We start from the raw sequence: 25,982 nt of genomic DNA, 5'->3' as shown, positions 1-25,982 counted from the left end.
CCTATAATTTCCACCTGTTGTCTATTCCATTTGCACAACAGCATGTGAAATTTATTGTCAATCAGTGTTGCTTCCTAAGTGGACAGTTTGATTTCACAGAAGTGTGATTGACTTGGAGTTACATTGTGTTGTTTAAGTGTTCCCTTTATTTTTTTGAGCAGTGTATATTGACTGGATTTACAGTGTATGAGCTGGACTGTTTTGGACTTACCTGTTGGCGTTTGGACCTGGACCTACCGAGAACCCGATTCGTGTACCAAACCCAGCTATCCTTGACCTTGCCTGTGGCCTGGGTGGACCAGGACGGAGAAACAAACACACAGGTACTGTCCTGTTCGAAAGAACTCTCATTCTGGGGAGATTTTGGTGACAGTTTCCCACTTAATTTGTGACAAACGCTCCTAACCTTGAAGAGGTTTGCCACACTTGGATACAGTATGAGCTGATACCCCAGCCTGAGGAACTGTCTTGACAGATTTGATTTAGTCTGTCTTCTTTGTGTGCTATTCTGTAGAGACACAATGTGTCATTTCTCATGTTTAGATATCTCCAGCACAAATTCCAATGCTCCCCGGTCCCCGGCAACTCTTAACTCCTGCAAGCTGTTTACAGCAGCATTATGGGCTGCGATGATCCGATTGTCAATGAGGACTGTCTTTATTTACTTTCAATTTCATCAGAATCTGTCAGCTTCTGTGGTGAATCTCTTTGGGAAAGTATGGCAAAAATAGAACAGATTTTTTTGTGCATATTTCCTATCCCTCTCATCTCACTTTTTCTTGCTGTGTGAACTAACTTTGAGTATACAGACTACTGAGACCACGGTACAGTAGTTCTGTTGTGTAGTAGAAATGCTTCCTGTTGTTGATGAGCTGAATAAATATCCATACATAGACATAAGCCCATCTCGTTAGAAATATGTCAGTATGTTGACATTTAACCATAGTAGCTATATGTCATTCAATGTGACATATTTGTTTTATAACACAGGAGATAGTCTGCCATACGTAGGATCCTGAATATATCTTATAGGGCAGCTGGACATGGTATTGTAAAGCAAATGGAGTGGAAAACATATCAAGTAGTGAGTAACTATGTGGTGTTTTAGCAGAGCGGGGACAAAGGGATGTTGTTGATTATGTTTCTGGTGTTTATTGTCTTGACAAAAAGTGTCATTTCTATTGGGCGAAGCAATGATTTATATGATCTGACAGGACAGATCTATAACTGGAGGGTGATGTTGGATCGGTATCAGTGCATTTCAGTGCGTTTGTTCAGTGCATTTCAGTTGAATGTTGCTGCACCAGGGGTATTCAACTCTTATCCTACGAGGTCTGGAGCCTGCTTGTTTTCTTTTCTTGTTGATACTTAACTGCACTCACCTGGTGTCTGGTGTCCCAGGTCTAAATTGGTCCGTGATTAGGGGGGAACACTGAAAAAAAGCAGTGGAACTGGCTTCGAGGTCCAGAGTTCTGTTTGAGGGCACTACACCTAGAAGCTGCCACAAACACCCCTAGTCTTCAGTACATCCAGCACCTAACAAGTATACTTTTCTGAACACAAGTTGATAGGCAAATCATTGGAAAAATCTCAGATTTTCACAGAGATCCCAGAGTGTGACGAGCTTGATAAAACTTATCCAGATGTGTGATCAAATCCACTCCTCTTTTCATAAAACCAAACCAGCTTGGTCCCAAATCTCTCAAATCTCATGTTTGACATGACAACGGCCATACGAGTTGGCTATAGCCTATAGCACAAACAGATCTGGGACCAGGGCAGTCTATTTGTAGAAAGGTAATTACGAACAGTAAGAATTCTCTGACTTGAACATTTTCACTCCCACTGTACTTTTCGGCCCAATGCATCACCGGGGGCACACTGCCTGCCCTCCAGGACACCTGCAGCACCCAATGTCACAGGAAGTCCAAAACATCATCAAGGACATCAACCACCCGAGCCACGGCCTGTTCACCCCGCTATCATCCAGAAGGCAAGGTCAGTACAGGTGCATCAACGCTTGGACTGAGAGACTGAAAAACAGTTTCTATCTCAAGGCCATTAGACCGTTAAATAGCCATCTCTAGCCGGCTACCACCCGGTTACTCAACCCTGCACCTTAGAGGCTGCTGTCCTACATACATAGACGTGGAATCACTGGCCACTTTAATAATGGAACACTAGTCACTTTAATAATGTTTATATACTCCTTTACTCATCATATGTATATATACTGTATTCTAGTCAATGCCACGCCGACATTGCTCATTCTAATATTTATATATTTCTTAATTCCATTCTTTTAGATTTGTGTATTGTTGTGAATACTACTGCACTGTTGGAGCTAGGAACACAAGCATTTCGCTACACCCGCAATATAATCTGTTAAATATGTGTATGGGTTCAAACTGAGGTTGGTGAACAAGATGAACTGTAATACATTGACATCACCTGACCTTCTCTCTAATCAGTTCCAAATGTTATCTCACTATGGACAAAACCTTCGCCCTGCAATCCACTCTACTTTCCTGTTAACAAGTGCATTTACCTAGCCCTGACCTAGCAGATATCGGATAGTGTTCACTAGGCACCAAACAGAAGAAAATTACCCAAAAACAGGGAGGGACTATTACCCAACATGTCCAATAAGAAACGCACATTTTAGTTTTCTGTTGCGAAATGTTTAAAAATGTTTTCCATTGTGTGCCCTTATGAACAGGAGCCAGGTCTGTAAGCCTAGCTAAGTCAAGGACCAGGGTTAAGGGTGCATCAAGGATTGGTCAGGCTCAGAGGTCAAGCCTGACAGATTTCATGCTTTAATTTGGACTGTCATGCTCTAGATTACCACTGGAGATGGAGAACTCTGAGTCAACCCAAGTAAGTCAACCTAGAACGATGCTGACTTTGCCAGGTTTTTCCTAACATGGTTTGTACAAATCTCAAGGTATGTATAGTTCATGACTCAAGTTGTCATTGTATGTAATTACAGCATGCAAAGTAATTATGTAATCGGTTCCATTTGAGAGAGGTTGGTAGTTCATTGAACATACCATATTTCATCACCGCAACTATTCAAAAAACTCTACAAACAATGTTTCAGTTCAGTTGACTTGGGGTTTCAGTTCTTGCTTTCTTTTCTTAGGTCACACGTTATTAACTTTAGAGTTTGGATAAGGATTCGGATTAGTGTTAGGGTTACCGTGGCTTGTGAAAGTATTCACCCCCCTTGGCATTTTTCCTATTTTATTGTCTTACAACCTGGAATTAACATAGTTTTTTTGGGGGGGAGGGTTGTATCAGTTGATTTACACAACATGCCTACCACTTTGAAGATGCAAAATATTTTTTATTGTGAAACAAACAAGAAATAACACAAAAAACATAACTATTCACCCCTCAAAGTCAATACTTTGTAGAGCCACCTTTTGCAGCAATTACAGCTGCAAGTCTCGGGGTATGTCTCTATAAGCTTGGCACATATAGCCACTGGGATTTTTGCCCATTCTTCAAGGCAAAACTGCTCTAGTATCCTTCAAGTTGGATGGGTTCTGCTGGTGTACAGCAATATTTAAGTCATACTGCAGATTCTCAATTGGACTGAGGTCTGGGCTTTGACTAGGCCATTCCAAGACATTTAAAAAAAAAGTTTTTGTCATTTTAGCATATGTGTCCCATTAAACCACTCGAGTGTTGCTTTAGCAGTATGCCTAGGGTCATTGTCCTGCTGGAAGGTGAACCTCCGTCCCAGTCACAAATTTCAGGTTTCCCTCAAGAATTTCCCAGTATTTAGCGCCATCCTTCAATTCTGACCAGTTTCCCAGTCCCTGCCGATGGCAAAACATCCCTAAAGCATGATGCTGCCACCACCATGCTTCACCGGTGTTCTCGGGGTGATGAGCGGTGTTGGGTTTGCGCCAGACATAGCGTTTATCTTGATGGCCAAAAAGCTCAATTTTAGTATCATCTGACCAGAGTACCTTCTTCCATATGTTTGGGGAGTCTCCCACATGCCTTTTGGCGAACACCAAACGTGTTTCGTTATTTTTTTCTTAAAGCAATGGCTTTTTTCTGGCAACTCTTCCGTAAAGCCCAGCTCTGTGGAGTGTACGGCTTAAAGTGGTCCTATGGAGAGATACTCCCATCTCCGCTGTGGAGCTTTGCAGCTCCTTCAGGGTTGTCTTTGGTCTCTTTGTTGCCTCTTTGATTAATGCCCTGAAATCCAAATAAAAATCAATTTAAATTACAGGTTGTAATGCAACAAAATAGGAAAAACGCCAAGGGGGTGAATACATTTGCAAGGCACTGTAGGGTTAGTCGTTTTTTTTTTAACTTTATGGTATCAGTTTCAGATGCAAAATGCTTCTTAACCTTTAGGCCAACATTAGCGGAGTTTATTTCAAATCATGGTGATGTATGATCCTCGACGCAGATCTTCCAGAAGATGTGTGAGGGTGTGGAGACTACAACTCTAGGCCCAGGGTGTGGGGCTTACCTAAGGGAGATGCCAAGTAATCTAACAGCACCTACATGTATGATAAACTACATGTGGGTACACCATCCAGGAATGAAGGTAGGAGGAGGATGGCAGTATAATTAGCCTATGCTTCAGACAGACTACATTTCAGAGAGATTTAAAAGAACAGTCCCTGGAAAAATCATCATCATACAGTTATTATCACATTCCATATAATTCATAGTAAGCCATTATTTGAAATATTGTTTGGTTAATATGAACACCCAGCCCAAACTCCATTTTCATCCTCCTACTTATTCTAAATCAAGAGTTGCAAGATTATGTTGATGTCTTTCCGTGAACTTTCTGTCCTACAGTATATTTCTGTTATCAAGTGGATTTGCTTAAAGTCAGCAAATCATTTTGTGGTAGTCCAAGACAGAGCAATGATGATCAAAGTTGTTCTTAACCCAGCTGGCTAATTATGTCATTTTAATTCAACAAATCAGTTTGACAAGAATTCAATGTATCCCAATTATGATCAATTGGTTAGGTGATGTCCTTACAACCTTAAGCCCTGCATTTAAATGCTTAAAAGCTCCATATTTTAATCCACAATTCAACCTATCTGTTAGTTGACAAGAATGTGCCTAGGGTAAAAAGCTGAAAATAGCCCTTTGAGAGCAGAACAGAGGGGAGCAGAGTGGAGCATGCCAAACCCTTTGAGATACAATCACATCTCCACATTTACCAGGGCAGATCTAAATGTTCTTTCTCTCTGGGCCAAGCAGCCACCCAGAGGTTTAAAGGTCTAAAGCCGCCCACTTAGCAAGGCCCACCCTGGCCACTTCCTGTGGATGGCTGATCTCCCGTAACATGTTGCTGGCCCGGGATGAAAATAAGACAAATCCGAGATCTGTTTGTGCTGTCTTCTGTGACAGTGAACATAGGAATTGGCAAGACTGCAGAAATAGATCTGGGACCAGGCTAGGGAGAACTGAGGAGAATGTGGGGGGCAGGTGTGTGACCTGGCCTGGGATGAGGCAGGAGTGAGCTGCCACTATGCCCTTGGCCTAGTGTGACTACACTGTTGGAGGGGAGATGTTATCGGCTGGCCCGTCCCGACAGGGGAGTCTGGAACGAGGGCAGTGGGCAGCACCTCTCAGGCTAATGACACTCCTTCCTTGCTCTCACCTGGCTGGTAATTGTTGCCTTGGCTTACAGCCTTAGACTCAAGCCCTTTGTGGTGTTCCAAGAGGCAGGAGTCATGATCAAAGTTGTTCTTAACCCAGCAATATCTTAATCCGCTAGCTAATAAACAAGGCTCTGGTTTCAGAAGGTCTTTGTGTGTGTGTGTGTGTGTGTGTGTGTGTGTGTGTGTGTGTGTGTGTGTGTGTGTGTGTGTGTGTGTGTGTGTGTGTGTGTGTGTATATATATATATATATATATATATATATATATATATATATATCTTGCTCTTTTAAGTTGGACATAACACGGGCATTTAGGTTTACCTCAGCCTAGGCTGAGAGACCTGGCTCTGTGTCTGTGCAGATGTTGGCTGTCATGCAGACTTAGCGATGATCTCTGATGACTGATGTTCACTGCAGCACTAACACATTATACAATACAGTTGTTCCTTTGGGGAGGATTGAGCTGTTCCATTTATTAGAAGATTAGAAGACACATCTTATCTTTGTGGGATTAGAGGAAGATCTAAGACAATCTGGAGAGAATAAAATGCACAAGCTGCCCCAGCCATCCCAAAAATTCCACTGCTAGATACCAAGAGGCATGTCAAGGTGATGTAGAAAGAAAGGTATTTGAAGCGAAAAACTGGCCTTCATTGAGGTTCTTGGCAACACTTTACATTAGGTTGCTTTAGTACAGCAGGGTTTCCCAAACTCGGTCCTCAGTCCACGTTTAGTTTTTTGCCCGAGCACTACACAGCTGATTCAAATAACCAACTCATAATTAAGCTTTGATTATTTGCAACAGCTGTGTAGTGCTAGGGCAAAAAAAACATCCACCCAGGGGGGGCCCCAGGACCGAGTTTGGGAAAACCTGTAGTACAGTCATGGACAGATGATATAGAACTAACTGTTTATTTGTGAGCTTTGTTTACACTTGTCTGCTTTTCAAAGACGAGACACAAATTCCATCTTTCACAGAAAGGCTTTTTCTGTCCACAAGCTCTGATGAGCAACAGCCCTCCAGCTCTGCTATAGCTGAAGGCTATCTGAACCAACAGAACTACACAAAGTAGGTCGAAACATACAGCCACATTGTGTAATGTGGTAATAATAGGAAGTAAGGTGCTTTGATGTGAACTTTAAATAGGCTAATATTGGATGGCATTTTAAAATCAAACATTTTATTAGGTTGTCCAACTGTCATTGCACACAATGCCTTTTTCTCCCCAATTTCGATCTTGTCTCATCTCTGAAACTCCCCAACGGGCCCGGGAGGCGAAGGTCGAGTCATGCGTCCTCCGAAACATGACCCGCCAAACCACGCTTCTTAACACCTGCCCATTTAACCAGAAAGCCAGCCGCACCAATGTGTCGGAGGAAACACTGTTCAACTGACGACCGAGGTCAGAATGCAGGCGCCTGGCCTGGGCCGCCACAAGGAGTCCCTAAAGAGCAATGAGCCAAGTAAAGCCCCACCGACCAAACCCTTCCCTAACCCGGACGATGCTGGACCAATTGTGCCCCGCCGATGGGACAACCGATCACGGCCGGTTGTGATCCAGCCCAGGATCGAACCCGGTTCTGAAGTGACGCCTCTAGCACTGCGATGCAGTGCCTTAGATCACCACGCCACTCGGGAGCCCCTCATTGATTCAGCTGAACACCAAGCTGCTTCTTGCGATTGAAAGTTTTCATGAAGTGTTGCCTGTATTTGTGAAACAAATTTTAAAAAGCTGCTATATATACAGCTAATAGGAATAATTTAGTTTGAAATAAATTGAGCATGTGTATGTGCGTGCACGCAAACGCACAGAGGCCTCCACACACGCACAGAGGCCTCCATTATGATAGACGGTGGTGTGAGTCAATTTATGACTCTGTGTCACACAAATATGCCCACACATTCTGTGTCACCACTGTGTCTCTGTCTGGCATATGTGGTCTTAACAGTCCACCCAACACGTGCACAAAACTCAATCTTCCTAGTGATAGTGAAAAACATGTTCCTTTTTCTCTTTCTATCCATTTCCCCTGCTCAGTTCAGCAAACTGCGATATTGTAGAACATGGTTCCCCAACTGGCGGCCCGCGGGTGGTTTTATTTGGCCCCCCATGTTTTCTGAGCACCAAAAAAAATATAAACCCGCATCTGAATCTAGTTGCTGATCCCTGTTGTGGAACATCTTCAATATGTTCATTGTATGACATTGTGTCACAGAGAACATGATTTACTTGCAGGAAATAACCAACTCCTTGCACACACATCCTGGAAGATATATAGTGGGTGTATCTACAGACAAACAGATACTGTAGTAGTGTGTCTATACTGTACTGTAACCCACCACAAGAGCACTGAACACACACCTGTTTCCACTTACACTACATACCAGAATCTTACTTACTTAAGCCAATAAACACTCGTATTCTGTTTGAAATATTGTAGTGTAAATGTATAAGCAATCAGCTCACAATTTTCCCTCCAAAGTTCAAGAATGTTAATAATTTTCCACTCTGTGTTGAGTGATTTTAGAAAGTGAAAATGTGTAGTCTTTCACAACAACAAACTTCTATTTGGGTTCTCTTTGATGAGCAACAGTTAAAAGGCCTGCATATGCTTACAAATATTCATATGAAGTCCTATCTGACTGCACTAAGTAAAGGAATACCATTCATACCACTGTTTTAGGAAAATGTATCAAGGAATTCCTTACTTTGCCCTCTTTTCTCATATTTCTCTAAGTATAATCACCTACATCAATAAAGATGAACGCTAACATTCAGACATCTCTAGATCATAAAGATGAGACTTGCCATTACTGTTTCCAGCAACTCTTTTTGATTTCAGTTTCCATTTTAAGAGCAAGATCTGAAACCAGGCAACTGTATCAGGGCACGACCCAAACAATTAGCCAAGCCAATGACAAACACGTGAAGTTGTGTCGCTGGTGCTGTGAACACGACTAGCTTGCCTGAAACGCAACTAGGCCTACACCCTGAATGTTCATAGTTCCTCTTATGAGTGACACGTTGCTTTCATCCCCACCTGACTAGAACATTGGCTCCCCAATGTACCCTTCCCAAGTCTGGGGTTGTGGCTGGGGTTTAGGCCTAACTCACGAGCCCCCTGTCACGACCATCATCACAGCTGAAACAAAAGGCAGACAACCACCCACTATATTTCTTCTGATGTACTATCCAGCTGCCCACAGTGGGTTCTGTGTTGGCAGGGAAGAGCGTGTGTGTGTGTGTGTGTGTGTGTGTGTGTGTGTGTGTGTGTGTGTGTGGTGTGTGTGTGTGTGTGTGTGTGTGTGTGTGTGTGTGTGTGTGTGTGTGTTGGCAGGGAGGAGCGTGAGGATTATTGGCGGCTGAGGAAATTAAATATTTATATACTAGACTGACGCTCTGCTCAGCGGTGGCAAACAAAACCCCATTATATGAGATAGGGTTAGCACTGCTAGCCTGGTTAAACCACCACACTGAATGCCCTATCAATGGTGATACTGGTAGTCTAGTTTAACCAGTCTGAATGTTGCACTCTAGTGATACTGCTCTCCTGGTTAAATCAGACTGAACGCTGCACTCAGTGGTGAGCCCTGAAGCACAAGCTCTATTGATGCATTTGTTTGTATATCTGTTACGATATTGGTTTGAAAATGGATCAATTGTTTTTTTTGTTTGTTCAATAATGGCCAAACCGAAAGGGAACAAAATGCAGCAAGAGACCATTCCAAGAGATCAGTCTGTTGGGTCAGAAATAAAAGGCCTTAAAAACCATTTTCAAAATCTTCAGTGAGGGAACATGGACTGCTGAAAGGGCCGTATGCCGTGTCAACAGATCGCTGCCTGGCTGTGCGTGGCAGCAGTAATGGGAGCTCTACTCTAACTCCAACCAAAGGTGTGACTGTGGTGTGTGGATGCTAGGCTAGTTAATCCCAATGCCGTAGAGAATGGAGGAGAGGGATTAACCCATGGTCCCTCACTGAAGAGTTTAACCCTAGCCTCCCTGAGGACAGTCCCTTTCTAAAGAAACCCAATGTTGGATTGGGGAAGAACGGGAACAGCCTTGCCCTCTCTCTCTCTCTCTCTGTTGGGGATCCCCTCTTCTTCATTGTCCCCATCACGAAGGCCAGCTGTCATTGTCCTCAGGAGGATGAAGGAGGAAAAGAAACCATTGAAGGGTGCATCCATCTGTGCCTGTCTGTCACCTCCCGGTGTGTTTTAAAGAGATGGACCCCTCACTGTGGAACTCAAATGACTTCAGGGCAATAAGGGGGATCTAAATTGGGGATCTAAGGGGGATCAAATGGCTTTATCACCTCTAAATGAGATGCAATTAGTCTTGATTCAGGTTTGTTATCTTACAGCCATGACTGACTTTGTTAAAAAATGTAGATAAGATATAAGACAGGGAAACTCAGGCATTGACATGACTAAGCATGGCCCATTAACAAACATGACTAAGCATGGGCCATTGACAAACATTACTAAGCATGGCCCATTGACAAACATGACTAAGCATGGGCCATTGACAAACATGACTAAGCATGGCCCATTGACAAACATGACTAAGCATGGCCCATTGACAAACATGACTAAGCATGGCCCATTGACAAACATGACTAAGCATGGCCCATTGACAAACATGACTAAGCATGGCCCATTGACAAACATGACTAAGCATGGCCCATTGACAAACATGACTAAGCATGGCCCATTGACAAACATGACTGAGCATGGCCCATTGACAAACATGACTGAGCATGGCCCATTGACAAACATGACTAACTATGGGCCATTGACAAACATTAGTAAGCAAGTGCATGTCAACGTGTATAACGTGTATAACTATTGCGTCATGCTTCGCTAAGTGATCTTGGTCCCATCGATTACAGGTTCAATACCAATGGGTGTTAATGCAGTGCAACAACGCCAGGGTGGAACAATAACAGACTAGCCAAGCAGAAGAGATCTGAACACTAACAGCTCTTTTGTGAAAGTGTGAAAGAGCCATGTTTTCCATAGGCAGGTCAGGCGAGGTCAGTAGAGCTACGGGCATGGATCTGTATAGAACCAACTGACTTGAACAAATCAAATTAATTGTGTAGATATTGGCTACGTTCCAATATCCATACTGGCATGTCACTTCACACCACTTCACACCACGTGGTTTGCTAGTGTGGATTTCAGAATAGAGCAAAATCCTCTAAGTCAGTCCCTGTGAAGAAGATATGTGTTGTAATAACTAGACTGATATAAATGTGCTGTGTATCAGCAAATGGAATACCACTGACACTATCATGAAAACCTCTGTGAGATAGCTAATTCATAACAGAAGAATCTGAGAATCTGACCTCTAACTATTCTATCGGACAGCATAATCTACTTTTTGAATTACAAGAAGAGAATATGTATATCAAATCAAATTGCATTTGTCACATGGGCCAAATACAACAGTTGTAGACCTTACCGTGAAATGCTTACTTACAAGCCCATAACCAACAACGCAGTTTTAAGAAAATAGAGTTAAGAAAATATTTACTAAATGAACAAAAGTAAAACATTTAGAAATAAAGTATCACAATAATAATAATGAGGCTATATACAGGGGGTACCGGTACCGAGTCAATGTGCGGGGGTACAGAAGTCAAGGTAATTTATACATGTAAGTAGGAGTAAAGTGACTATGCATAGATAATAAACAGCGGGAAGCTTGTCCCCAGTGATGTACTGGGCTGTAAGCACTACCCTCTGTAGCACCTTTCGGTCGGATGCCGTGCAGTTGCCATACCAGGCAGTGATGCAACCGGTCAGGATGCTCTCGATGGTGCAGCTGTAGAACTTTTTGATGATCTGTACCAAGGCCAAATCTTTTCAGTCTCATGAGGGGGAAAATATGTTGTTGTGTACTCTTGACGACTTTATTGGTGTGTTTGGACCATGATAGTTTGTTGGTGATGTGGATACCAAGGAACTTGGAACTCTCAACCCGCTCCACTACAGCCCCGTCGATGTGAATGGGGCCCTGCTTTTTCTGTAGTCCCCAACCATCTCCTTTGTCTTGCTCACATTGAGGGAGAGGTTGTTTTCCTAGCACCACACTGTCAAGTCTCTGATCTCCTCTTTATAGTCTGTCTCATCGTTGTCGGTGATCAGGCCTACCACCGTTATGTTGTTAGCAAACTTAATTAATGATGGTGTTGGAGTCGTGCTTGGCCACGCAGTCGTTGGAGAACAGAGAGTACAGGAGGGGACTGAGCACGCACCCTTGAGGGACCCCCGTGTTGAGGATCAGCGTGGCAGATGTGTTGTTGCCTACCTGTACCACCTGGGGGTGGCCCGTCAGGAAATTCAGGATCCAGTTGCAGAGGGAGGTGTTTAGTCCCAGGAGAATATATGGAGAACATAATATGTTCATTATTCATGTACCTTTTGGCAGCCCTCCAAAGATGGGGAGAGAGAGAGAGACAAGGAGAGTGAGAGAGGTGCTGGCTGGGGGCCACCGCTAGCTATCTCGTTTAGACTCACTACACCTGTACTTTGTTATGAGAGACTGAGAGGGGACGGCAACAACAGAGCCTCTTCACAGAGCTCGTTCTTCTCACAGCTGTAGAGGACTGTTCTGTAGGTGGTCCCTTTCCCCACACACACCTGCTTGAATGTGGATAACCGGGCCTTCACCACGCTGTGCTGAGCAGAGCAGCTGCAGCACAATAGCAGGGCTGATATTTAGAGCTGGGTCTGACATCGTTTAACACCCATGCTTTAACAGTATCACTGCATGAAAGGTATTTGTGCGGTTTGGCCCCTGGCAGGTAATGTCAGCCGTATGCCATAGCCTTGTGGAGTTAGGCTAAAGCGGGCGATCAAAACACATTGCTGATAAGGCTAATGTTGGAGCTGATTGATGGCGATAGAGATCCTTTTTTCAGATGTGGAACTAATTCCACATATGTGACTGCCTCTGTCAAACAGACGCTTAAGGGGGCAAAATCTAAATGTAGATGTTACATTTCATCATAGTAGGCTGAACTAACGTGTTAGAAATGTGTGGTGGATGTCATGATGTGGTTGACTCAACTCTAGTGGTTAGGGGTTGGAGGAAGGTGTCCATGGCCACCTGTTTTCCCGACTGTGGTCACCATAAAGGTCTGTCTTGGTATAAGCCCTGTGTCCCAGTGGATGTTGTCCACACCCCTCCCTACCTGGAAGTGAGTTATACTGTCAGCAGCTTTTGTGAGTGGCCGGATCCTACCCTTTCATCCTGGGATGATGACTCAGAGGTCAGGAAAGACTGGGAGAGCATTCCCGGCTCCACCTCTCCACCCACTTTACAATCAACTCTTAGTCAATGAGCAATGGTTGGTCATGGGACACATTGAACTTATCATGCTACTTCAATGGCTATTGTGCCTTTCAATTGATGATGGGTTATGACAAATTCAGGAATGCTGGACACATCTGATGGAAATTTTAAAAAACGTTTAAAAAAAACAGGTCCAAGGAACTGTTAAAGGTCCAGTAGGCAATTTTGTGGGCTATTCAACCAAATTCACATCAAAATGTGAGTTATCGATCTGTCATTCTCATTGAAAGCAAGTCTGATAAGCGGTAGATCAGTTCTATGTGCACTATTTCTATACTTCACGTTATGATTAGCTTTTGCATCTTTTTACTTTCGGTTTTGTAAACCAGTTTCAAACAGCTGGAAATACTATAATTTTATCAATAAAAATATACTGTATTTCACAGCTGTTAAGATTGTACAATGATTCTCTACACTAAGTGTTTTCAAAGTCTGAGACATAGGGCCTCCCTTCAGAAAACCTAAAGACAGCCATGCTGAATGGAATACAGTGCCTTGCAAAAGGATTCATAGTCAAAATTGGTGAAGTGAAATGGGAAAAAAAATGTCAATGGAAAAGTGGTGAGTGCATATGTATTCACCCCCTTTGCTATGAAGCCCTTGAATAAGATCTGGTGCAACCAATTACCTTTAGAAGTCACATTATTAGTTAGATTGCACACAGGTGGACTTTATTTAAGTGTCACATGATCTGTCACATGATCTGTCACATGATCTCAGTATATATACACAAGCAAGTAACACCATGAAGACCAAGGAGCTCTCCAAACAGGTCAGGGACAAAGTTGTGGAGAAGTACAGATCAGGGTTGGGTTATAAACAAATATCCGAAACTTTGAACATCCCACGGAGCACCATTTAAATCCATTATTAAAAAATGTAAAGAACATGGCACCACAATAAACCTGCCAAGAGAGGGCCACCAACAAAAACTCATGGACCAGGCAAGGAGGGCATTAATCAGAGAGGCAACAAAGAGACCAAACATAACCCTGAAGGAGCTGCAAAGCTCCGGAGCGGAGATTGGAGTATCACCTCTCATCACCCCGAGAGCACCATCCCCACAGTGCAGCATGGTGGTGCAGCATCATGCTGTGGGGATGTTTTTTATCGACAGGGACTGGGAAACTGGTCAGAATTGAAGGAATGATGGATGGCGCTAAATACTGGGAAATTCTTGAGGGAAACCTGTTTGTCTTCCAGAGATTTGAGACTGGGACGGAGGTTCACCTTTCAGCAGGACAATGACCCTAAACATACTGCTAAAGCAACACTTGAGTGGTTTAAGGCAAAACATTTAAACATCTTGGAATGGCCTAGTCAAACCCAGACCTCAATCCAATTGCGCATCCTGTGGTATGACTTAAAGATTGCTGTACACCAGCGGAACCTATCAAACTTGAAGGAGCATGAGCAGTTTTGCCTTGAAGAATGGGCAGAAATCCCAGTGGCTAGATGTGCCAAGCTTATAGAGCCATACCCCAAGAGATTTGCAGCTGTAATTGCTGCAAAAGGTGGCTCTTTAAAGTACTGACTTTGGGGTGATGAATAGTTACGCACGCTCAAATTTTCAAATATTTTGCATCTACAAAACGGTAGGCATGTTGTGTAAATCAAATGATACAAACCCCCAAAAAGTATATTTTAATTCCAGGTTGTAAGGCAACAAAATAGGAAAAATGCCAATGGGGGTGAATACTTTCGCAAGCCACTGTATATTTAAAGGGTCAGTGTAGTCAAAAATGTGATTTCCTGAGTTGTTTTCACAATATGAGGTTGGAATAATATTCGAAATGGTGAAAATTAGCATAATACCATTTTAGCGGAAGAGATGTTTGAAAAGACCTGAAATTTCAGCTCATTTAGCATGGGTGGAGTTTTGGTCTGCCTGGTAACCAAAATGAATAGACCAATAACAAATAGTTTCAAACCTCTCTGCCAATAACAGCTAGTTTTCAGATTACATGTCCCTCCCATTAGGCTCCTCCAATTATGTCCCTCACTCAGACCACTCCCAGACATTCCTAGCAAAATGATTGCTTGAGAAATGGCTTTTTCTAAGAAGCTATTTATGCTTATTTGTTACAATTTTAATTGGAGAAAATAATCACTGTAAGGTACTTAATTGTTACCTGGAAATGATTTGATGTTGAGAGAAAATGTGTGCATTGGACCTTTTTAAAGATGAATATATTCCATTTAGTTTGTAAAATAATTTTTTAAGGCATTATTATCATGCTCCACATTTGGGCATAAACACAACTTAAACATTCAAGTGACTTATAAAATATTTGTTTCTATTACAAAGTATATCTTTGCCCTTTTTTAAAATGCAACTGCCCTTTTATCAGCTCTATTGAGCACTGAGGCTAAACCATGCTAGAAAATCCAATTATAGTTGCATTTAAAAAAGGATGCCATGGAGGCAATTTTAGGAGTTGAGAAACAAATGTGGAATACCCCTCTTTATAAATGTCCACGTGATTGTAGCAAAACACAGGCCTTTCATTTATGAACTATTAGAGTACAGAATAGAGTTTGACTTGGCATTCCTTTCATGCCTCCCTTGAAACTCTCTGGGGGGCCCCCTGGGAAGGCGTTAGTGACAGGCAGGTTGACTCTTAACCCACAGTCCCCACGATTATATCTGCGGGGCGGGCGAGTTTAGGGTCATGAAATATTGTGTGGGTGAAGGGCGGGTGGGTGGGTGGCCGGCGGTAGAATAAATCCTAAAATGGGAACTTTACAGAACAGTAGCCTAATGTTCGGGAAAGATGTGTTGAAGTGGTAAAAGAGGATAATAGCGGTGCCGGCTATGTTATGTGTGATGATTGTAAGGTGCTATACAAATTCCACAGTCACAAGATGGGGACATCAAAATGGCACATTGAGGGAAATGTAGGCATCTGTTCAGATGGGTTAATGGAATCTGGACACTGACTGTAGGTCTATAACCTTTCACATAGCTGGCTAATATAATATTAACTCCTGCAGCATTAAGCATTTCTTGCAGTAAAATGTAATATAATAATTTCTTATATATATGATTTCTTTCTTTCAGCATCTTGAGAGAATGAATGCGGTTATTGACTGTCTGTAACGGTGCTTTCTTTATCAGCATCATAAGAGCTGACAGTAGCCTATTTCATCCACATAATATATGCATCTAAGCCAAACTGAAATCTTATTGAAAATATGTTGGGTAGTTTTCACAGCTTTTAATTTCCTTACCACAGGTTAAACTGATGTCGTTAGGACATTTTAGCATTTTTATAGCATTTTCTCCGCAGTCCCCAAATGTCTTTGCTAACCAAGAGAAGCAGAGATGAAAGAGAGACCTTTATCGATGTCAACTAGATTGAAGCATTCATTGTATTGATTTATGACATTCTGGTGAGCAAGAGTTTATTTACTTTATTTATTAGGGAAACAAGTAGGCAGATGCATGTACAGCACCAGTCAAAAGTGTGGACACACCTACTCATTCAAGTGTTATTCTTAACTTTTTATATTTTCTACATTGTAGAATAATAGTGAAGACATCAACTATGAAATAACACATATGGAATCATGCAGTAACCAAAAAAGTGATAAACAAATCTAAATGTATTTTTTATTTCTTCAAAGTAGCCATGCTTTGCACACCCTTGGCATTCTCTCAACCAGCTTCACCTGGAATGTTTTTCCAATAGTCTTGAAGGAGTTCGCACATATGCTGAGCACTTGCTGGCTGCTTCACCTTCACTCTGCGGTGCAACTCGTCCCATACCATCTCAATTGAGTTGAGGCCAGGTGATTGTGGAGGCCAGGTAATCTGATGCAGCACTCCATCACTCTCCTTGTTGGTCAGATAGCCCTTACACAGGCTGGAGGTGTGTTTTGGGTCATTGTCCTGATGAAAAACAAACGATAGTCCCACTAAGCGCAAACTAGATGGGATGGCGTATCGCTGCAGAATGCTGTGGTAGCCATGCTGGTTAAGTATGCCTTGAATTCTAAATAAATCACAGACAGTGTCACCAGCAAAGATCCCACACCTTCACACGTCCTCCTCTGTGCTTCACAATGGGAACCACATATGCGGAGATCATCCGTTCACCTACTCTGCATCTCACAAAGACACGGCGGTTGGAACCAAAAATCTAAAATTTGGACTCATCAGACCAAATGACAGATTTCCACCGATCTAATGTCCATTGCTTGTGTTTCTTGGCCCAAGCAAGTCTCTTCTTCTTATTGGTGTCCTGTAGTAGTGGTTTCTTTGCAGAAATTCGACCATGATTCACGCAGTCTCCTCTGAACAGTTGATGTTGAGATGTGTCTGTTACTTGAACTCTGTGAAGCATTTATTTGGGCTGCAATTTCTCAGGCTGGTAACTCTAATGAACATATCCTCTGCAGCCGAGGTAACTCTGGGTCTTCCTTTCCTGTGGCAGTCCTCATGAGAGCCAGCTTGATCATAGCGCTTGATGGTTTTTGTGACTGCATTTTATGCATTGACTGACCTTCATGTCTTAAAGTAATGATGGACTGTCATTTCTCTTTGCTTATTTGAGATTTTCTTGCCATAATATGGACTTGGTCTTTTACCAAATAGGGCTATCTTCTGTATACCACCCCTACCTTGTCACAACACAACTGATTGGCTCAAACACATTAAGAAGGAAAGAAATTCCACAAATTAACTTTTAACAAGGCACACATGTTAATTGAAATGCATTCCAGGTGACTACCGCATTGGGCTGGTTGAGAGAATGCCAAGTGTATGCAAAGTTGTCATCAAGGCAAAGGGTGGCTACTTTTACGAATCTCAAATACAAAGCATATTTTGATTTGTTTTACACTTTTTTGGTTACTACATGATTCCATATGTGTTATTTCATAGTTTGATGTCTTCACTATTATTCTACAATGTAGAAAATAGTACAAATAAAGAAAAACCCTTGAATGAGTAGACATATCCAAACTTTTGACTGGTACTTTATCTAATTATAGAGATGTTGACTAACAAATAGCCTGCCAAAATGTCGGAAACATAAGCAGAAATGTAGGCCTAAGACATGCTAACCTCTCACCACTACCAATAGTAGTGGAGGTTAGCATGTTTTGGGGGTATAATTTTCACCCTCTATCTTTGTCACTCATCATTATTCATAATTAATTCTGGATTATCCGTAATCATGGTAGCATCCACATTAATGTGGAAGTGTTTAGAAACATATGCTATTCTTATTTATAATTAAAGTGACTCAAAATGACATAATACATTATTTACCATTAATTTCTATTGGGCACAAAATGATCTGAAACACAACCAAAACTAACTGCAAATGCATTCAACAAGTTTGTAGAGTCACAGGCTCGATGTAGTCATTGTGTGCTAGGAATATGGAACCAAATACTAAACTTGACTACTTTATTTATAAGAATCTTTAGGGGTGTCATTCATTTTGACCCCTACCTTTTTGAAATGTATTTTTAATTTTTTGTTCAACCAAAATCTTTTCTCTGAGCAATTGTATTAGTGTAAAATAATATAATTTCCCACTTTTTTGCATACAATATTCTGGAGCTCAGTATTGGAATTATTTATTTTATACAGTCATTGTTGGTCTTTATCAAGGGTGTCAATAATTTGGGACCCGACTGTAGCGCGTATTTTCTATATTTGCGTATTAGGTTTGAGTACAGGCCTCAGATTTTTACTTTATCACGTATAGTCGAGCGGTTGCGGCAGGGTTATTAATAATTGTGGGCGGCTGCGGATGAACAAACAGCTGACCACTAGAAGGCCTGCCTCACACTTTGAAAACCTCCGCTCTACCTTTGCTCTCCCTTTTTGCTTGTTTTGTCACATAAACCGAAATTAGGAAAACGTGATAAAAGTTTAGCAACCGGGAAATGGCGGTGTGATTTCTATCTATTGTTAAAATGATCATACACCACAGAAAGACGATCAATATGCCTAATGCATTAATGAGTGTAGGCTACATGACATTCTAGAAAATAACACATTTAAATGAATTGCTTCAACCTGCATCTATTCAACTTCAATAAGGTGCTCATAAAGTATCTCAGCCCCCTGCCAGCACAGCCCTGTGTCTGTGTGTTCCATTTGGGACATCACTAGTCTTCCTTATATGGGCTCGAGCAGCAGAGCTTGTATAACCAAGCCCTACTAACCCTGTCCCTTTTTTATTTACGTGTGTGTGTGTGCATGCATGACTGTGTGTGTGTCTGTTTGTGTGTGTGGCGGGCACCACTGTGGAAAATCTACCCTGGCTATCAGAGTTGCTGCTTGATATATGCTCCAGGGATATACTATAATGTCGAGTTACTTTGACTGTCTCTACTGTCTCACAGACAGCCATCTTGATTTATCATGTCATCTGTGCTGAGACTAACTGAAGTCAGACAGCAGCAACAGTAGCAGCAGCAGTCAAATATGAGCTATGATTTGCCCCGTTTTATATTTTTTTCTCCTAACCTGGGTGGTATTGTGAGAAATGTGTTTTTAGAACTGTCATTGTTTAATGGAACTGTTTTATCAAACTATAATTCCCATAAAGCCATGCTTCTCTTTCTAGCATCGTAGGCAATCTCACATAGTATACATAGGTGTCACGCCCTGACCATAGAGAGCCCTCTGAATTCTCTATGGTGGTTAAGGTCAGGGTGTGACTAGGGGGGGGTTATCTAGTATTCATATTTGTATGTTGGTGGTTTGTTTGGTTCCCAATTAGAGGCAGCTGTTTATCGTTACCTCTAATTGGGGATCATATTTAGGTAGCCCTTTTTCCCACCTGTGTTTGTGGGATATTGTTTTGTGTGAGTGCATTCAGCACCACGTAGTTCACGTTTCGTTGTTTGTTTATTGTTTTTGTTTAAGTTTCCCTTTAAATAAAGATGTGGAACTCAACTCATGCTGCGCCTTGGTCTGTCCTTTATGAAGATCGTGACAATAGCAGCTGATTTGTTCAGTTTTGTCTGTTTTTTGTTTTGTATCTGTATATGTGAAATAATAATTTTCTATACAGTGTCCATAATAAGACAGTCACACATCCATGGAAGTTGGGTCAGAGTCGCTGGCAGTTTGGACTTGGTGTCATTAACGCTTGAAGTAGGAGTCCTAATATGGACACCGTACTCCTGGTCCTGAGGGATTTTCTCTTCAGATTTGGCCATGTGACCACTTGAGTAAACATATATTTAGAGGAGCGGTTGTAACAGAACCCTTATTCAGACCAGCAGCAACACTAGGGCAGCAGACTCTGCAGTCTACCCTAGCCTAGTCATCCCTTTAAATGTATCTCTACAACTCAACAGAACATGTCCTTTGATCCTACCTACATATTTTGCTCTGTGTCTTGAGTTTTCTATATCACTTTGCTCATTGTGTATTCATGAACAAGGTTCCATATCTTCCTGAGACCCAGCAATTCATTTTTGTCCTCTCTAGTGAACATCAATTCTTGGTCAATATCACTGAGGCCATACCATCCACTGTATTAAGTCTTGTTGTCCCTTTGAGAGGACATTCTGGGCTTTTCAATGATACAGTATCACGTGTGGGGGGTATGACCTTGACAACTTTTTCTTCCTTTCTCCACTGGGATTCTCTGCCTCTAACCCTATTACAGGGGCTGAGTCACTGGCTTATTGGTGCTCTTCCATGCCGTCCCTAGGAGTGGTGCGTCACTTGAGTGGGTTGAGTCACTAACGTGGTCTTCCTGTCTGGGTTGGCGCCCCCCCTTGGGTTGTGCCGTGGCGGAGATCTTTGTGGGCTATACTCGGCCTTGTCTCAGGATGGTAAGTTGGTGGTTGAAGATATCCCTCTAGTGGTGTGGGGGCTGTGCTTTGGCAAAGTGGGTGGGGTTATATCCTTCCTGTTTGGCCCTGTCCGGGGGTATCATCGGATGGGGCCACAGTGTCTACTGACCCCTCCTGTCTCAGCCTCCAGAATTTATGCTGCAGTAGTTTGTGTCGGGGGGCTAGGGTCAGTCTGTTATATCTGGAGTATTTCTCCTATCTTATCTGGTGTCCTGTGTGAATTTAAGTATGCTCTCTCTAATTCTCTCTTTCTTTCTCTCTCTCTGAGGACCTGAGCCCTAGGACCATGCCTCAGGACTACCTGGCATGATGACTCCTTGCTGTCCCCAGTCCACCTGGCCGTGCTGCTGCTCCAGTTTCAATTGTTCTGCCTGCGGCTATGTAACCCGGACCTGTTCACCGGACGTGCTACCTGTCCCAGACCTGCTGTTTTCAACTCTCTAAAGACAGAAGTAGCGGTAGAGATACTCTGAATGATCGGCTATGAAAAGCCAACTGACATTTACTCTTGAGGTGCTGACTTGTTGCACCCTCGACAACTACTGTGATTATTATTATTTGACCATGCTGGTCATTTATGAACATTTGAACATCTTGGCCATGTTCTGTTATAATCTCCACCCGGCACAGCCAGAAGAGGACTGGCCACCCCTCATAGCCTGGTTCCTCTCTAGGTTTCTTCCTAGGTTTTGGCCTTTCTAGGGAGTTTTTCCTAGCCACCGTGCTTCTACACCTGCATTGCTTTCTGTTTGGGGTTTTAGGCTGGGTTTCTGTACAGCACTTTGAGATATCAGCTGATGTAAGAAGGGCTATATAAATACATTTGATTTGATTCCTGGTTCTTTATAAAATGGCTGCCGTCAAAATTAGCAGTGAAGAAGTGTGTGTAATTATGAATGATCATTTTTCTGAGTGTGATATTCAAATGTTTTCTAGTAAGTGAATGTCTCAGGAATAGTTAAGTCGTCAAGACTGTGTAATAATGTTTTCACATTAAATAATAACTATCAAGAAATGTCCTCTGTAGTGGACACCCGGATGCCGTAACAATTTTTTTCACTTACTGTACCCATTGACTAATGTATTTTTTTTCTTTCACATTTTCGTCCTAATGACCACTACAGAGGAAAATGGTGCACTTTTAATAAAAGATAAATAACAATATATTTTTTTTAAACAATCTTGGTAACTTATTTTGTTCACCCCAAACACTTACGTTATATAAAAACAAATACAAAATCCCAAACTTTTTTTTTTTCAGGTCTCAGGAGGATATAATAATCCATTATTTGATTCAATAATATGTATTGAATCACACATTGTGTTTCTGGACATGCTATTCATGCTAGCTAGCACAAAGTACACTTAGCCATTTTTCTAAGTCTCCCAGAGACAATATAACATGATTAAAGGCTTACTTTATAAGTGCAACACTAATGGGAACTTAGAACCACAATCCTGTTACCTTTGTTTTTCAGTAGCAGCTCATTTCAGAGGCTTTTAGGGGTTTTAATTATCACTCACAGTTCCCAGACCAGTCTAGCCTGGGTCAATTAAACATTATGTATGGTTTTCTGTAGAAATTAGTGCTCTCAGGACTGTGTGTGTGTGTGTGTGTGTGTGTGTGTGTGTGTGTGTGTGTGTGTGTGTGTGTGTGTGTGTGTGGTCGCAGGAAACTCACATCTATCAAACTAACAACCCTGTCCATTTAGGCTCTTGACAAAACACTACAGGACTCACTGAGTAATCAGATTGGTTGACACTGAATGCTGCTAAGAACAACTTTAGACTGAAGGACTAGTGTAAATGGAATGAGTATTCTGTATTATGGTAAGGCCTTCCAACCTAGCAAAATGTTGATGAAACGACGTTGAAAAGATGACTATGCCTGAAGTCCAATCTATGTTCGGTTTTGGTTGAAAGTGAAAGTTTAAAACACGCATTATTCATGTCGTTGAAAAGACGACTTTACAAAGACATATTCGGTTTTGTTTGAACGTGAAAGTTGAAAATGCCTATTTTCCAAAGACTTCAAAACAACTTATTTTCAATGTACTTGCAGCCAATACACATGGATCCAGTATAAAAAAATTGGTCTGTGAAAATGTTTATTAATCAAATCATATTTTATTAGTCACACGCCGAATATAACAGGTGTAGGTAGACCTTACAGTGAAATGCTTACTTACGAGCCCCTAACCAACAATGCAGTTTAAAAAATAAGAGTAAGAATAAGAACTGAAAGTAACAAGTAGTTAAAGAGCAGCAGTAAAATAACAATAGCGAGACTATATACGGGGGGGGTATCGGTACAGAGTCAATGTGCGGAGGCACCGGTTAGTCGAGGTAATATGTACATGTAGGTAGAGTTAAAGTGACTATGCATAGACGATAACAACACAGAGTAGCAGCGGTGTAAAAGAAGGGGGGGTCAATGCAAATATTATGAGTAGCCATTTGATTAGGTGTTCAGGAGTCTTATGGCTTGGGGGTTAGAAGCTGTTTAGAAGCCTCTTGAACCTAGACTTGGCATTCCGGTACTGCTTGCCGTGTGGTAGAAGAGAGAACAGTCTATGACTAGGGTGGCTGGAGTCTTTGACAATTTGCAAATAGTCTGGGAAGCCATTTAACAATCATATACAGTATCAGTCCAGTATTTACATACAGTATTTCTTTACAACATCCAAGTGCTAATTCTCTTTATTCCACTACTGAAGAAGCATGAATCAAATCATCCTACCTATTCATGTTTTGGACATCCAGCATGACAAAAGATACATTTATTTTATTTATTGAATATTCGAAACATACAATATACTTGCAGTGAAGCCGCTCTATAACTACATCATACCAGTCATCCAACAGATTCCCATTCAGGGCGACACACAGAAGCATCCTGGGTCAATGGCATGTTGACCGATCTACCACCAGGCCAAAAAACGTGAACCACCCCCCCAATAAACCAACAACCAAGATAATGAACTAAAGAGGAAAAGACAGAAGAAAACAACAAAGAACAATGCAAAAAAAATATTTTTAAAAATAATACATTTAAAACAAAGGACATCAAAGACAACTAAAATCATAACAGCAATGCCAACTGTATATGTTTGTGTGCATGTCTGGCACTATTGCATGTATGTGTGTGTTCTTGTATGTGTTTATTTGAATGAGAGTGTGTGTGTGTATATGCATGTGTACAAACACCTGCACGGCATCAGCCTCAGGCAAACCGGCATTGATTGTAAAAACACTGCCACTTAGTGTCATTGAAATGTACTTTTATTATGTTTTATTTGTACTTTTTTCTCTTTTTTTTAACTTTTATCTTTGACCATCATTCTCTCTCTCACACACAGCAACTCCACTCCCACTTGTCTCCAATTCCACATACCAACCCTCAGCTTCCCTCAGCCCATCCCATCTATCTCTGCTGGCCACCCACTTCAGGTCTCTAAGCAAAACATATCTTTCAACTATGCTGTGATGTTTAACGTACTATTTCAATCTATCGAATAGAATCCACAGATTGCGAGTTGAAGATAAATACTTTTACTAAGAGCATTAGTAATTGACTGACCCGGTCTCTCCAGATCTCCTAACAGTACTATTTCTAGCATCAATTTTAGATCAATGCTATGCATTTTCAGCCATTCCTGAACCTGAGACCAGAAACAGGCTACCTGAGGGCAATACCAAAATAAATGGTCTATTGATTCTGTATCCTCACAACAAAATCTGCAGAGCTTCGATGATTTTATGCCCCAAATATTCAACATTTTGTTAGTGGCAAGAATTCGATATAATAACTTTAGCTGAAAAGCACGAAGTCTTAAATCTTGTGTTGTTTTATATATCAACTCATACACCCTGTACCATGGAATCAGTACATCAAAAATCTCTTCCCAACTATTTTGCAATCTGTATGGCAAAGATACGTTTTTTTATTACTACGTGCCTCACCATTAATTGAATTATTGCCAATACATATTAAGAAAGGGGATTGCATGTTGATATGAACATTTCATGTAACATTTAGTAATCATTATTATTTAAGCAACCAACAGAGAATTGATTTGTACAAGCTTATATTTTGGGTTGGGCATTGTATCTTATTCTTACTCCTTTAATCACTGGCATCGACATATTGAGACACTCCCCCACCACCATGCCCATGCGCCTCACACGCATGGTGGCTATGCAATCCTCCCGGCATGCATTGCAGTAGCTCTGACAGGGGGAAGGACATCAGGGTTGTGATCATTAGGCACCAAACAGAAGAAAACTGACTTCAACAAGGCAGGACTATATGGACACGTCCCATAACAAAACGCTCATTGTTGTTTTTTTTCTCCCATTTCTCAAATGAACAAAACCCAGAGGTGGACAGGTCTCTGATCGTGTGACATAATACTGTGCCGTAGTGTTGGGTGTTACTTATGCGTAGCTCCTGTACTGTAGCTTTGCATAACTCAGTAGCCCCATGTACAGCATCAGAGCCTGGTTCACATAGAGTTGCTGCTCCAGAGGGGGTTGGCCCACACGCACACACACAGTCAACAACATTGTAATAAATACACATCATCACAACACTGACCTGTATCAGTAGTGGCCTCTCCCTGTCCTGAGCCAGGTAGCCTAGAAGAATCCTCCAAACACAAGTCTGGGAATGAAGTTGAAGACTTCAGCTATAACAGAGGCTTTTTCAATTCAAACAATGATAGACTGACTACAATCATAGTACAGAATGAATGACTGACTGCCCAGTTCACCATCAGTTCACTGTCTCACCTCATACTTGTATTGGAGCAGCAGCAGTTTATGGATGATGACAAACTGGGCCTTTTTTTTCTTCAACACCAGGTTCCCCATGATCCTTGAGCTCTGTCAGGCCCGGAGGAAAAAGAAGACTTACTTTACAAGAGAAAGAGATGGGACAAAGACAGACTGTTTTTGACACCTTTTGATAACGTCTAGCTATCTCCCCATCCCTTACCTGTTGACAGCCTGCACTAGCCCAGTGAGCACTCTTTCCAGCCAGCACTCCGGGACGTTCTCCAGCAGCTTTCAGCACACCCTCTGCCACACCATGTCTGAGCGTGTGCAGGAGGAGAAGCGAGGGGCCAGCACTTCAAAAACCAAAC

At 41.9% G+C, this 25,982-nt stretch overlaps 1 long non-coding RNA gene across 2 annotated transcripts; it reads left to right on the top strand.

Moving 5' to 3' along the window:
* Window positions 1-2,191: 2,191 nt before the first annotated feature.
* On the top strand, window positions 2,192-22,004 carry LOC123727779 (uncharacterized). 2 transcript variants are annotated; one of them, XR_006759657.2, is made up of 3 exons: window positions 2,197-2,877; window positions 4,430-4,570; window positions 21,107-22,004. It is a non-coding gene; the product is annotated as an uncharacterized LOC123727779 (long non-coding RNA). The 2 variants fall into 2 exon arrangements; XR_014380837.1 differs by lacking the exon at window positions 4,430-4,570 and having other exon boundaries at window positions 2,192-2,877.
* Window positions 22,005-25,982: the final 3,978 nt, after the last annotated feature.

Source organism: Salmo salar, chromosome 16 (assembly GCF_965601325.2).
Source record: "Salmo salar chromosome 16, fSalSal1, whole genome shotgun sequence".
Lineage (NCBI taxonomy): Eukaryota > Metazoa > Chordata > Actinopteri > Salmoniformes > Salmonidae > Salmo > Salmo salar.
This window is presented reverse-complemented; position numbering and strand designations above follow the sequence as displayed.